Below are 14,779 nucleotides of genomic sequence, written 5' to 3' on the forward strand. Positions count from 1 at the left end.
AGGGTGGTCAAGTTTGAAGCAAAGACAAAAGAACCCTCACTGACTTTTACTTGGAAGTTTTACTTTGACTTTCAATCAAATACATTGAACGATCGAGAAAATTAGTGAATGTAATGACTCCATGAAATGAAATCCAAAAATTAAAAGGACTTCTATACATTGGTACAGATGTAAGTTGACAGCAAACTAAACGCCAAAGGAAATCCCATAAAGCAATTACATCAAGTACTATTGATCAGAGAGATTAAAAACAAACCATCTTCATTCACCTATAACAAAAGCCCAGTTTTGGAAATAGTAAATATTAAAGAAGATAGTATTTCAATAAACCCACACTGATTAGAATGTGTGAGAAGCTCAGTATTATGTTTTTCCAAAGAGAGAAGTGAAATAAGAACAAATTCGTAACATACAGACCTTAACAGAGAAAGCAAGAGAAGTTGCAATTACAAAACAAAGTAATTCAATTCGAATGGAAAACAATAACATTCTTCTACTTCAGCTAAAATCTGATTAACCCAAAACACTAACACTTCTTTTCATTATTCATACATCTGTTCTAAACAATAAACCTCACTATAAATTTTCTCTCAAGATAAAATTAAAAAAATAATAATAATAAATTTAAAAAAAAAAATCCTCACAGTACATCTCACTTTCTCTACATGAGAAACAATTGCAACTCATTTCAACATCAACGAATTACCTAATGTTGATAACGTTGTTAACCTGGAACAAAACAAATAATTTCTGCTATTGATAACTCCCTCCTCTTTGTTCTAATAATTTTGCATACCAAAACCATGATCACTATGCTATCCATTGTGGGGGTGGTCAATAAATTTGACCCTGCAATCAAGGCAATGAAAGAGAAGTAATGGCAACAGTAAATGCAACGGTTAATGTAGCTGTAAATGCGACGATAAATGCGACACTCAGTATGGCAATCATGGCCGCCAATAAGTGACGGTTATTGCAGGAGTAAATACGGCCTTAATGGTGGCGTGCCGCTCAAGTCACTACGGCTTGCTGTACACCTATAAATAGGCTGCTCGACGTCAAGGTAATGCATCGAATTCCAATTCACTCTACTCCACTACTAAGAAACGTACTGACTCAGGCATCGGAGAGTTTTCTGCAGGTACCCCCCCTCCTCCTCGAGCCGACGGTCAAACTTCGAGTCAACGCTCGAGGGAAGCTTCTCGATTGTTCCCGGTCAGCTCCCGCTCCAGTCCGCATTCATTGGTGAGTCAAACTCCTCAACGGAATTTTTCGACACCAACACCATTCAAACCAAAACTTAAATCCATAATGCTCTCTATTCAAATCTTCGTACAAAAAAACATAAAATTCAGAAACAAAACACTCAATCGAGACCAAAAATTGACACACCCAAATAAAAACCCCAAATCGCAACAAAGAAAAAAGAACCCAATCTTAATAGAATTGAAAAAAACAATCAAACACATACCTCTTTTTCTCCTAAAAGGCTAAAACCTGTCTCTTAAACTCGATCAAAATCTAGGCACACACTTCTTCTAGATAAAGCCACACCTCTTCTTTTCCTGAAAGATCCCTCCCAAACCCGATCCACATCTTGCTATGGACCTCTACTTCGCTCTGAGTGTTTCTGTCTCTCCTTCTCTCTGTACTGAAACCGAACCCAAACCTCTGTGGTTTCTTCCCTCTCAGAATTGCTGTCTCAAAGTTGCTCTCTCTCTCTCTCTCGAAGCTTCCATCTGCCTCATCCGTAAAATAATGGCAAAACCGTGGTTGAGGTAAGTATCAAGGGCAAACCGTCACTTCATTTCGAGCCAAGATGAACAGTGTACAGTGCTAGCTTTAGTATATTAAGAATTTCTTCCAAAAAGAGGTGCGGCTGGAATGCGCCTTGCACACCGTGCGCCCCAGTGGGGCCAGCAATGCTAGCGTCTTCCTGTCCACAAAATTTGGATGAGAAGGGCACGGAAGGAAATTCACATTTAACTACCGTTAACAGTAACAAATGTCTCCGTGACGGTAAAATTGTTCATCTTCTCTAAAGCTGCTTCTTCTCGTTCAAATTTAAAGCCTCTGTACAAAATCCTTCTCTATATGTTTAGCTCTAACCTTAGCAGATTTTCGGACCAACAAATGAATAACAGCATCATTAATTGTGCATATATATATATATATATATCTTCAAGCTCTTCACCATCTCATGAGTTCCTGATCTTTGACAATAACAGACACATTACCTTTCTTAGCAATCTGCTGCTTCACCTATCCGACATTCCTACTACTCTCAACATGTAACTCAAACTCCTAACAGTAATAACCTGGAGATCTGAAAGCCCAAGTACCAAGTGCAATAGGTTCCCATCAGGTAACCCGTAGTCCCTTACCCGAGAATTGTTCCTAGCCAATTCCCTACCTTCAAAATTTCACAAGAGAAACCATTTCGAGGACTGGATTCTCAGTTTAAAGGTAATCAAAACTGTTGTGCTTGGACGACGGAGCTCTAGCTGCTACTCTTCGATTCCACTCCGACTTGCGTCCCACTTTTCAAGGGGTGAAATTCAGCGGAATAAATCATCAACATCATTCTAGAACAAGGAATAATGTCCAGAGTGAACCCAGAATCTCCCTAACGGCCGCCGGAACAGTAAACTCGGACGAAGCCCGATGCACTTAAAACATCAATTCGATAAAAACTCAACTATAATCGAAACCAAGTAGAGCAACACGTAGAGCACGAAGAGAGGATCACGATTCATACCTCATGCACCTCATACGGTGGCCGGAGTTGCCGGAAAACCCAAACCTTTCGAGCTTTGATTCTCTCCACTCCCTCGACGTATGAATTATTCGTGACCAGAAACGTGTCGGCAATGAAGAGACGCATCGACACGATCAATCTGCCACCATGTCTTCGCTGAAAGAATAAGTTTCAGTCGGGTTTAGCTTTCAGGTCGTCGAGCTGGAAAAAGGGGTCGCAAGATCAGAAGCTTCTGGGGCGATCTGGACCGTCCAATCTGATCTCCCCTCTTATATAGTCTCCCATAAATTATTTTATTACGGCTACGATGAAGCGGTGGTTGTTTTCGAAAGCTCAGATTGCATCAAAGATTTTCTTTTTATTTAATATTAATTTCTATAATTCCCAAACTTCAAAAAATCATAACAATTAGTTCGGGTATCCGAAAATTTTCACAAACTCGTCGCATTGTGTATTTTATTATCAAATCAAATACCCTCCAACACTAAAATATATTAAGATGTACGACCCAAATCTATCCTTTTCCATTTACCAATTTTTATAATTCCGAACTTCCAAAAATCGTAATATGTAGCTCAGGTGTCCGAAAAATTTTCTGAAAATTACCGTAAACTCATCACGTTGTGTAGTTTTTATCAAGTCCAAAATTTAAAGATTTCACATTAAAAAAAATAAGAAAAATTTTCCGAAGAAACCCTAAACTCTAAATAGTAAATACTCATCAGACTAAAACTCTCATAACCATTCCTTCGCAACTTCTTTTCTCAATCTATCAGCGCACACACTCTCATGGGGACAAGGTGTATCAACCATATAAAAAATTCAAGATATTTATCTCCCCGTGGTTCGGCTCCCCTTAGAGAAGATATGCGTATATTAGGTTGACCCCTTTGACCAATATGAAAACGACGGCCGACCAGGTTAAATTTTTTACATGAAACCTATTAATACATGTTAAATACATGGATAATACCAAATCTATCAACTTTCAATTTTGATTATTTGGATCACACAAAATATTTATATGTATACTAATGCATGTTTATTGGTTGTAAGGAAAAGTACAACTTTCAAAATGAACAAGGTGGAGGAAATAAAAGTTGGCAAATTCGACTGTTAGATGTGATCGAGGCGGGGAAATATAGTTGTGGTAAAAAATATACATGTTTTCGTTATCGTTTCAGCCTCGATCCACGCGGTCAACCCTAAACTCTAAATACCCATCAAACTAAAATGCTCGTAACCACTCCCTCGCAACTTCTTTTCTCGATCCGTCAGCGCTTACACGCTCGTGAGGACGAGCAGGTGTATCAACGCATGTAAAAAATTTGAGAAATTTATCTCCCCGTGATTCGGCTCCCCTTAGGAAAGCATGAGCGTATATTGAGTTGGCCCCTTTGACCAATATGAAAATGAATGCCGACAAGGTTAATTTTTTTACGTGATACCTATTAATACACATTAAATACATGAGTAATGTCAAATATGTCAATTTTTAATTTTGATTATTTGGATCACCCAAAATCCTTATATGCTTACTCAAGTTGTCTAGCATGTTTATTGGTTGTAGGGAAAAATATACCTTCCAAAATGAACATGGTGGAGGAAATAGAATTCCGCATATTCAACTGTTAGATGTGATCAAGGCGGGGAAATATGGTTATGGTAAGAAATTTACATGTTTTCGTCATCGTTTTGGCCTCGATCCATGTGGTCAACCCTAAACTCTAAATAGCCATCAAACTAAAATGCTCGTAACCACTCCCTCGCAACTTCTTTTTTCGATCCGTCAGCGCTCACAGGCTCGTGGGGATGAGGTGTATCAACGCATGTAAAAAATTTGAGACGTTTATCTCCCCGTGATTCGACTCCCCTTAGGGAAGCATGAGCATATATTGAGTTTAATTACCCCTTTGACCAATATGAAAACGAATGCTGACAGGGTTAATTTTTTTACACCATACCTATTAATACGTATTAAATACATGAGTAACGTCAAATCTGTCAATTTTTAATTTTGATTATTTGGATCACCAAAAATCCTTATATGCTTACTTAAGTTGTCTAGCATGTTTATTGGTTGTAGGGAAAAATATACCTTCCAAAATGAACAAGGTGGAGGAAATAGAATTCCTCAAATCCGGCCGTTAGATGTGATCAAGGCGTGGAAATATGTCTATGGTAAAAAATTTACATGTTTTCGTCATTGTTTTGGCCTTGATCCACGTGATCAACCCTAAACTCTAAATAGCCACAAACTAAAACGCTCATAACTACTCCCTCGCAACTTCTTTTCTCGATCCGTCAGCACTTACACGCTCATGGAGACGAGGTGTATCAACACATTTAAAAAAATCGAGACGTTTATCTAGCCGCGATTCGGCTCCCCTTTGGGAAGCATGAGCGTATATTGAGTTAATCCCTTTGACCAATACGAAAACGAATGCCGACAGGGTTAATTTTTTTACACAGTACCTATTAATACACGTGAAATACATGTGTAATGTCAAATCTTTCGATTTTCATTTTTGAGTTTGTGGAACGGTGAAAATAGCTATGTGTGTACTAGTGTTGTTTAACTTGTACATTACTTATATAGTAAATGTGGACTTTTCAAAATGACAAGGAGGAAGAAACCGAATCTTGTTAAACTAACCGTTGGATAAGATGATTGAAATATTTTATGTTTGTTGTAAAAAAATCAACCAATTTCATTATTGTTTTGACTTCGATCCATATGGTCAACCGATGAAACCTTAATAACACTAGTTATTAATTAAATTCCTCTACGGGCAACCCCATCAAGGCATAAGACATTGGGGAAACCAACCGTTAGATGCAACGATTGAGATATTTTATGTTCATGTTCAAAATATTATCCGCTTTCGATTTCGTCTCAACAATGATTTACTCGGTCAACCACAATGTCTTTATTTTTACTAACACTAAAACACAAATTGCCAATCCATTATTATTGCTATGATAGCATTTTTCATGACCATTTCTCATATGGTATATGTATTACCCATACACAAGAACTCGAGGGACATGATTTTCGTGCGATTAATTTTTATAAACACTTAAATGTTAAATTTATAAATAAAGTTTAATCAATTTAACGTCTAATTAAATTTTTGTTTTAATTTTTTTCCTTTTCATTTCATTTTTGTGTCACTAATATTGTCCAAACGAGAACTATAACCAGTAAATTTGAACCAACTAATTAGATTGGAACAAAAGAAAGTTAAACAATTTCTCAAAAAAAAAAAAAAAAAGAAAGCAAGAAAGAAAGTTAAACAGCAAAAAATAAAAAGACAACAAAAAGCCCACAAGCAAATGGGAATGTGCTGGCTCGATCCCTTGTTGCCACCATAAATTCATTATGTCTTAGCCACCGCACCATAGTGGTGGGTTCGTTAATGTGGTCTTTTGTTCTGGTTTTCATTTTTCAACGCTTAAACTGGTTGTCTCCCCCGCCGTCCTTCACCAGCATTACAGAGTTGCTTCTTCAAACACTAACATGTTCAACAGACCTCAGATTCCTCCCCCAATAAACAGACATCAGATTCAACATTTAATTAGTTAGTTTCAACATTTAAATTCCTAAAGCCATATATTCTTAATCAAACACAATCAAGATTGACCCTCGACTTCTTGGGTTCGAATGCTTCTTGATTCCGGCGACGAGGCAGTAGCCGTACGAGCCGTGGGGGATGGGGAGGAGGTTCAGACTGAGCTGACCTGTGCGAAGACGGTGAGCGACAACGACTGGGAGATGATGGATTTTTTGCAGGATCGGAGCGGTCTCGACGAGGTTGGTGATGGTTTGGCCGCAGGAGAAGGAGAGGAGAGACGGAAGAGTTTGAAGATTTTAAACTAGATTTACCATGGAAGAAGAGTTATACTAGATTTACCAATTGAGATTAGATTACCAAATAGCCCCTGTCGTTAACGGTGTTAAGAGGCGCATCGTCCGCAGGGCGCATTCCAGAAATTTCCTCCAAAAAGAAGAATACAGAATGTCGAAATGGGTTTGGTGATCTATTTTTTATATTAAGAAATTCAATTATAGGTGTAGTTCAAAGGTTGAATCATCAATCATCTTTGGAGTTTTTTTTTTTTTTTGGCGGTAAAAGACAAACTTTATTAACAACAATAGCAATTACAGACCCATAGATGGACCACATCTATTACAACAAGAGAAGTAAAGAAGGACATAAACAGGCCCAACACACAACAAAGCCCAAAGAAAACCAATCCAGGGAGGAGGGGAGAGGCCGACGCAATTGTATCGAGATCGACACAATGCAGACCACCGCGAACGGGGGCCGCCGAATCTGCAATCACCTGGAAAGAACACCAGAACTGATCCCATCCACAGAGACAAGATATCCCCGCTAACCAAACTCTATAGCCAAAGAAGAGCGCTAGTACCACAGCCAAGATGCCTGACAACAAGGGAACCAAAGAAAAAGAAAAAAGAAAGTAAGGAGCGAAAGAGCCAGCATCGCAAGCGAAGGCCTGACTCTGTTGAGATAGCGAGAAATCGCTTAAGATGGTGTTGATGACTGGGAAGAGGTACAAGCTTCTGAAGGAAGAATAGAGGGATTGGAAATTGGGGAGAAACAGAGGGTGAAAGAGTTTGTTTTATTTGAATAATTGTGGAAATCCTAATCTGGTTTGTGATGACCAAGTCTTTAGGAAGACCAATTCTTTAGGAAAATCCCTAAAGATTAGGAGACATAGTTTAGTTGTTGTTATCAGTTGAGTAGACTAGTCATATTGTAGTGGACTAGCTGTTGCTTTCTTTTCGTAGAGTTGGTTGTAGGTTTACTATTTAAACCATGCTGATCAGTCAATAAAGGTACTTTTGAATTCCAGAAAATCCTCTTCTTGTTTACTACTTTCTGTAAAAGCTATTTTCTATCAGTGGTATCAGAGCCCCCACTGGGCCTGAGGTCGGGAGAAAGCAGCAGCTTTCAATTTGCAGCAGCAAATATCATGGCCACAGAATCAAATTTTGTGCAGCCTTCGATCCCAAAGTTCGATGGTCATTATGACCATTGGAGTATGCTCATGGAAAACTTCATGCGGTCAAAGGAGTACTGGTGTGTTGTTGAAAATGGAGTCAGTGAACCAGCAGCTGGAGTTGCACAGACAGAGGTTCAACAGAAGAGATTGGAGGAGCTGAAGTTGAAAGATCTCAAGGCTAAGAACTATCTGTTTCAAGCAATTGATCATGATCTTTTGGAGACCATTCTCCAAAAGGACACATCTAAACAGATTTGGGATGCCATGAAGCAGAAATATCAGGGGTCCACAAGAGTGAAAAGGCAGCAGCTGCAAGCTCTTCGCAAGGAGTTTGAGGTTCTCCACATGAAGGAAGGAGAATCTGTTGATGAGTATTTTTCAAGAACACTTTCAATAGCCAACAAGATGAGTGTTCATGGTGGAAAGCTTGAGAATGTAGCAGTGGTGGAGAAGGTCCTGCGATCCATGACATCAAAATTTGATTATGTGGTCTGCTCAATTGAGGAGTCGAAAAATGTTGAAGAGATGTCCATTGAGGAATTGCACAGCTCACTTTTGGTGCATGAACAGAGAATGAAGAGCAATTACCTGGAGGAGCAAGCATTGAAGGTATCCACAAATTGGAGAAATTCTGGTAGAGGTCGAGGATGGTTCTGGGGAGGACGAGGAAGAGGCAGAGGAGGCTTTGATGGTGGCAGAGGAGGCTTCAATAAGTCCAATGTCGAATGCTATCGATGTCATGGGTATGGCCACTTCAAATCTGAATGCACCTCTAATTTGCGTTATGGTAGAGGAGAGAAAGCTAATTTTGCAGAGAAAGAAGAGAATGAGGAGGAAATTTTGTTGATGGCATATCATGAGGGGACAAATACAGATGTGTGGTACTTAGACTCTGGTTGCAGCAATCATATGTGCGGTAACAAGTACTTATTTTCAGATTCTGATGAATTCTTCAAAGATACTGTGAAGCTTGGAAATGATGCTAAGATGACTGTTGTGGGGAAGGGCAATATCAAACTGAAAATTGGAGGTCATGTTGTTAAAATCTGTGATGTTTTCTACGTCCCAGACTTGAAGGGCAACCTCATCAGTATTGGGCAGTTGTAAGAAAAGGGATACACGATCATTATGAGGAAAGGCTGCTGCCAAATCATGCATCCAGAAAAAGGACTGATAGCTCAGGTTACCATGACAACAAACCGTATGTTTCCTCTACACATCCAACATGATATTCAAACTTGTTACACTATGCAAATGTCAGATGCATCATGGCTGTGGCATATGCGTTATGGTCATCTTAATTTCAATGGCTTGAGAACGCTGCAACAAAGGAGTTTAGTGACAGGTCTTCCTCATATCACTTGTTCTACTAGAGTGTGTGAAGAGTGTGTAATTGAGAAGCAACACCGAGACCCATTTCTGAAAGCAGGAGCATGGAGAGCCAAAAAGGTACTGCAGCTTGTTCATTCAGACATATGTGGTCCCATCCATCCAGTCTCAAATGGAAACAAAAGGTACTTTATTACTTTTACTGATGATTTTAGTAGAAAGACATGGGTATACTTCATGGAGCAGAAGTCTGAGGCGTTTGGTGTGTTTAAAAGTTTTAAGACTCTAGTGGAGAAAGAGTCTGGGAAGGAAATTAAGATTCTTCGGACTGATCGTGGTGGTGAATATAACTCAAGTGCATTCATGAGTTTCTGTGCTTCTTATGGCATTCGCAGGCAACTGACAACAGCCTACTCACCACAACAGAATGGCGTGTTCGAAAGAAAGAATCACATTATTCTAAATATGGTGCGAAGCATGTTGAAGCCCAGCGGGATTCCAAAGGAGTTTTGGCCTGAGGCAGTAAATTGGAGTGTTCATGTGCTCAATCGAAGCCCAACTGTTGCTGTGAAACACATGACACCTGAGGAAGCCTGGAGTGATCGTAAACCGGCAGTTGATCATTTTAGAGTGTTTGGGTGCGTAGCATATTCCCATGTTCCGGATGAGAGAAGGAGGAAGCTGGATGATAAAGGAGTGAAGTGCATCTTTCTTGGGGTAAGTGAAGAATCTAAAGCTTACAGATTGTTTAATCCTATTACCAAGAAAATTATTATTAGCCGTGATGTTGTGTTCGATGAGGAGAGTTCATGGGATTGGAATGGTATTAGACAGCAGCAAGTTCCGCTAATTGCTGATGAAGGAAGAGTTGACAGTGAGACAAATCATGAGTTGGAAGCGCCAAATGAAAGTCCATCACCTGTGGCAGCAAGAAGTCTAAGTGAGGTCCAGCCAGTATCTCCACGAAGTCCAAGAGCTCAACGTGAGAGGAAAAGGCCTGCTTGGATGATGGATTATGAGAGTGGAGGTGACCTAATAGATGATGAAGCAATTGCTCATTTAGCTCTGTTTTCTGATTGTGATCCGATAACTTATGAAGAAGCTGCTAAGGAGACAAAGTGGAGAGAAGCTATGGATGCAGAGATGAATTCAATTGAGAAAAATGATACATGGGAATTGACAAAACTCCCAAAAGGTCAACAATCCATTGGAGTGAAGTGGGTGTATAAGACAAAGCTGAGGCAAGACGGTGAAGCTGACAAATATAAAGCGAGGCTCGTTGCAAAGGGTTACAAGCAGAAATTTGGTGTTGATTACCAAGAAGTGTTTGCGCCAGTAGCGAAGCTTGATACAGTGCGGATGGTGTTGTGTTTAGTTGCTCAGAATTCTTGGCCGGTTTATCAGCTTGATGTGAAGTCAGCATTTTTGCACGGAGAGCTGGAAGAAGAAGTGTACATCAATCAACCCCCTGGATATGTGAAACAAGGCTTTGAAAATCAGGTATATAGACTAAAGAAAGCATTATATGGCTTAAAGCAAGCACCAAGGGCTTGGTACAGCCGTATTGATGCTTTCTTTGTCAAAGAAGGGTTTTGCAAATGTCCTTATGAGCACACACTTTATACTAAATTAGGAGATGATGGCAGAATACTTGTTGTGTGTTTATATGTGGATGATCTCATATATACCAGTAATGATAGCCTTATGTTGGATGCCTTCAAGAAGTCCATGATGGAGGAGTTCGATATGACAGACTTGGGGTTAATGCGTTACTTTCTTGGCATAGAAATTCTACAGTCATCAGCTAGGATTTTCATCTCACAGAAGAAGTATGCACTGGAGGTTCTAGAGAGATTCAAAATGGGGAACTGCAATTCGGTTTGCACTCCAACTGAAGTGGGTTTGAAGCTTACAAAGAATGGGTCAGGAAAGAGGGTGAATGCTACACTCTACAAGCAAATAGTTGGAAGTTTGATGTATTTAACTACCACAAGACCAGATATTATGTTTGCTGTGAGTATGGTTAGTCGGTACATGGAGAAACCTATGGAGGATCATCTGGTAGCAGTGAAGAGGATACTGCGCTACTTGAAAGGTACTGCTGATCTTGGAATCTTTTATAAGAAGTTTCAAAGTTCAAATTTGTGTGGCTTCACAGATAGTGATTATGCGGGTGATATGGACGATAGAAAGAGTACGTCTGGGTTTGTGTTTATGATGGGTTCAGGAGCTATCTCGTGGTCAGCAAAGAAGCAGCAAATAGTGACATTGTCAACTACTGAAGCTGAGTTTGTTGCAGCTGCTTCGAGTTCATGTCAGGCTATTTGGTTAAGAAGGATGCTTGGAGTTTTACAAAACCAGCAGCAGAGTCCAACCATTATTTATTGTGACAACAGTTCAGCAATTAAACTCTCAAAAAATTCAGTTTTACATGGGAGAAGCAAGCACATTGATGTGAGGTATCATTTCCTCCGTGATCTTATTAAGGAAGGAGCAATCGAACTGGTGTATTGTCCTAGTAATGATCAAGTGGCAGATATTTTAACTAAGCCTCTCAAATCAGCTGTTTTTGTGAAGTTACGTGGAGAGCTGGGTATGTGTTCTTGGAAAGAAGCTGTGGATTATGGAGTCTGTGGTGGAGAAGTGAGCTGCTGGAGTTTTCTTTGTAAACTGATGTCCTAGGACTTCAGTTTAAGGGAGAGTGAAAGAGTTTGTTTTATTTGAATAATTGTGGAAATCCTAATCTGGTTTGTGATGACCAAGTCTTTAGGAAGACCAATTCTTTAGGAATATCCCTAAAGATTAGGAGACATAGTTTAGTTGTTGTTATCAGTTGAGTAGACTAGTCATATTGTAGTGGACTAGTTGTTGCTTTCTTTTCGTAGAGTTGGTTGTAGGTTTACTATTTAAACCATGCTGATCAGTCAATAAAGGTACTTTTGAATTCCAGAAAATCCTCTTCTTGTTTACTACTTTCTGTAAAAGCTATTTTCTATCAGAGGGAAGGTTGGAATAATGGTGAAAAAGAAAGGAGATTGGATATGATGGAAGGGGTAAGGGATGGGCGAACAGGACAGAAGATCTGGGGTGTCGAGATTTGGGGAAAGCGGTTGGGTGAAGGGGAGATAGGAAAAATAGGGGAGCCGCAAAAGGAACTGCCACCGCTGGGGCAGGGAACTACCACGAAGGGTAGGGTGTAGATCGGTGTCTCCCCAGCCTCTCAAGCCCATGATCAAGATCAAAATCGATCGAGATGAGGCAAGAGAGGGGGGGGGGGGGGAGAGGAAACTTACTTAGGTAGGTTTTCTAGAGATAAGGTAGACTGCAATGGAAATTCTATTGTCACCAATCATCTTTGGAGTTTGGGGTTTGGAGTTTGGAGTTTGAAAGTTAATATAGAAAAAATGATATTCTTGAATTGACGACTGGACTCGAGTTTGCAATGGTTAAATTTTAACATTTCTGAACTTCAAGAGATTGCAATCTCCCGAGAGGAGGCAAACATTCACAATTACGGCAACGCTCAAGAGTAAGAAATCTCAAATGGTGTAAAGACACCAACCATTTCAGAGACACCGTGGTGCCTGCATACCTACGAATTCTCAAATATTCCAAATTTTGATGTGGTTGCAAGGCATTCAGTACCTCTACGTCGCTTTTTCTCCATCGCTCCTTTTCTTCTGCTTTTGTCAAAAAACGGAATTTCCCAAAATGTAATTCCAAATCAAGGAGGTGGTTGTGGGAATGGATGACATACACGGCCGCTTGGTTGATCCAAATGGCAACTACCATTCTCTCTCTCTCTCTCTCTCTCTCTCTCTCTCTCTCTCTCTCTCTCTCTCTCTCTCTCTCTCTCTCTCTCTCTCTCTCTCTCTCTCTCTCTCTCTCTCTCTCTCTCTCTCTCTCTCTCTCTCTCCCCCCCTCCCTCCCTCCCTCTCTCTCTCCCTCCCTCCCTCCCTCCCTCCATGTCTTCATGGTGATGTTTTCCCCCTCCCCCAAGTTCTCTCCTACTAGATCGTTTGATCCTGGGAGATAGTGTCTAGTTTCACTAGACAGTTTTGTTTCATGTGATTGTTTGTTGTGGTCTATGTGGTTGTGGTTTCTTTGGTTCGCTGCAACTTGGTGTTTTGGTACAGTATAGCGAGAACTCTTCAGATTTGCAGATTCTAATCATACATCGATCCATTGTCTTATTCCGGTAATGTCCTCATCCTTTCAAATGTTGGTGGTTGGCTGGTGTTCTCTCCCACGCTTTGGTCGTGGGTTAGAGTTGTCTATTTTCAATAGACTGGTATTTTGCTATTTGATTACAGTTTGGCTCTTCACAGGTTTTTACTATTGTATTCAATGATTAGTATAGGTAGTATTCTCTTTGTTTACATGAATCTTTATTAAATGTCTCTTCTGTTTGTTTTCTTATGGCAATGGCACATCATCTTTTCATGGATCTTCTTTGCAAAACATGATCCATCTGGCACTAGAAGATACTTTCATCAGGTAGACACTGAGATATGTGGGATATGGCTTCTCAGGTGGTTAAGTGCCGGCGATGATCAGATAAGGTGACAGTTATTGGTCGCAGAGGATAGGATGGACATGTCTTGCCAGCAGTTGAAGATGGTTGAAATACTGGAGTTTTAGATAATACCAGTTTTCAATTTCAAATGTGGCAGTTTTGGAGTCTGCAAGTATCTCTCCTAATTCTACTCCATCTTTTATTGGGCATAATTCACTTGGATAATACCTTCTATTCTTATTTCAAGAATAGAAAACATGGACGTCTGGTCAGCAGTTGATCATCTTCATTCTACTATTGGTACCCGACTCATCAGTTCATAATAAGGGGATTGCAAATTCAGGATTGATGGTTCAGAGAAGCTCTTTGTTACAATTAGTAGGTGGTACTCTTTCCTCTGTATAGATTTTTTTCCCATTGAGTTTTATCTAAACAAGGTTTTAATGAGGCCACCTGTTTGGACCTGATTTTAGCAACTCCCATGTGTGTTGATTTGAGGGTTGATTAGGGAGGCATTGAGTCGTTCGACCGGAATAAAAATAGTATTCGGCTATTCAGCCGAAATTAGAAGTTTCAAGATGTATGGTTGAGATGGATGCATCGATGGAGGTTTGGGATTTTTGGTCACATGACCCAAAATATGAAGAAATACGGATCTCATAGACATAAAGTTAGACGGCCCAAGTCCACATGAGTAACTATATAAATGGGCTGCGAGGCAAGGTGGAGTAGTTCAGCCGAACCCAAGTAGTAAAGTCGGCCGAAGAGTTCATTCAAGAAAGGAATCCTTGCAAGGAAGGAGTTCAAATCAATTATGGATTTTGATGGTGAAGATTTCATATATCAGCCAAGTCAGAATTTTATGAGACGAATCAATCCTAGAAGGAAGGAGAATCCTACTTCAATTCCACGTCTTGGAGGACAAGTTAGCTAGGGTTTTCGACTTGTATATATAGCACATTGTAAATCATTGTAAATGGTCCTGCACCACACAAACAAATCAATATACAACTTTTACACAAACTTCTCTCTTACTATCTCATAGGTACTTTGCCTTCGATTCAACTTTTATAACTTGTTTTTCATTTCTAGTTTCTTATTTTAATTCAGTACTTTACATTCAAGCACCTTACTTTCTTGTTCAT

The sequence above is a fragment of the Rosa rugosa genome, chromosome 1 (genome assembly GCF_958449725.1).
Source record: "Rosa rugosa chromosome 1, drRosRugo1.1, whole genome shotgun sequence".
Classification (NCBI taxonomy): domain Eukaryota; kingdom Viridiplantae; phylum Streptophyta; class Magnoliopsida; order Rosales; family Rosaceae; genus Rosa; species Rosa rugosa.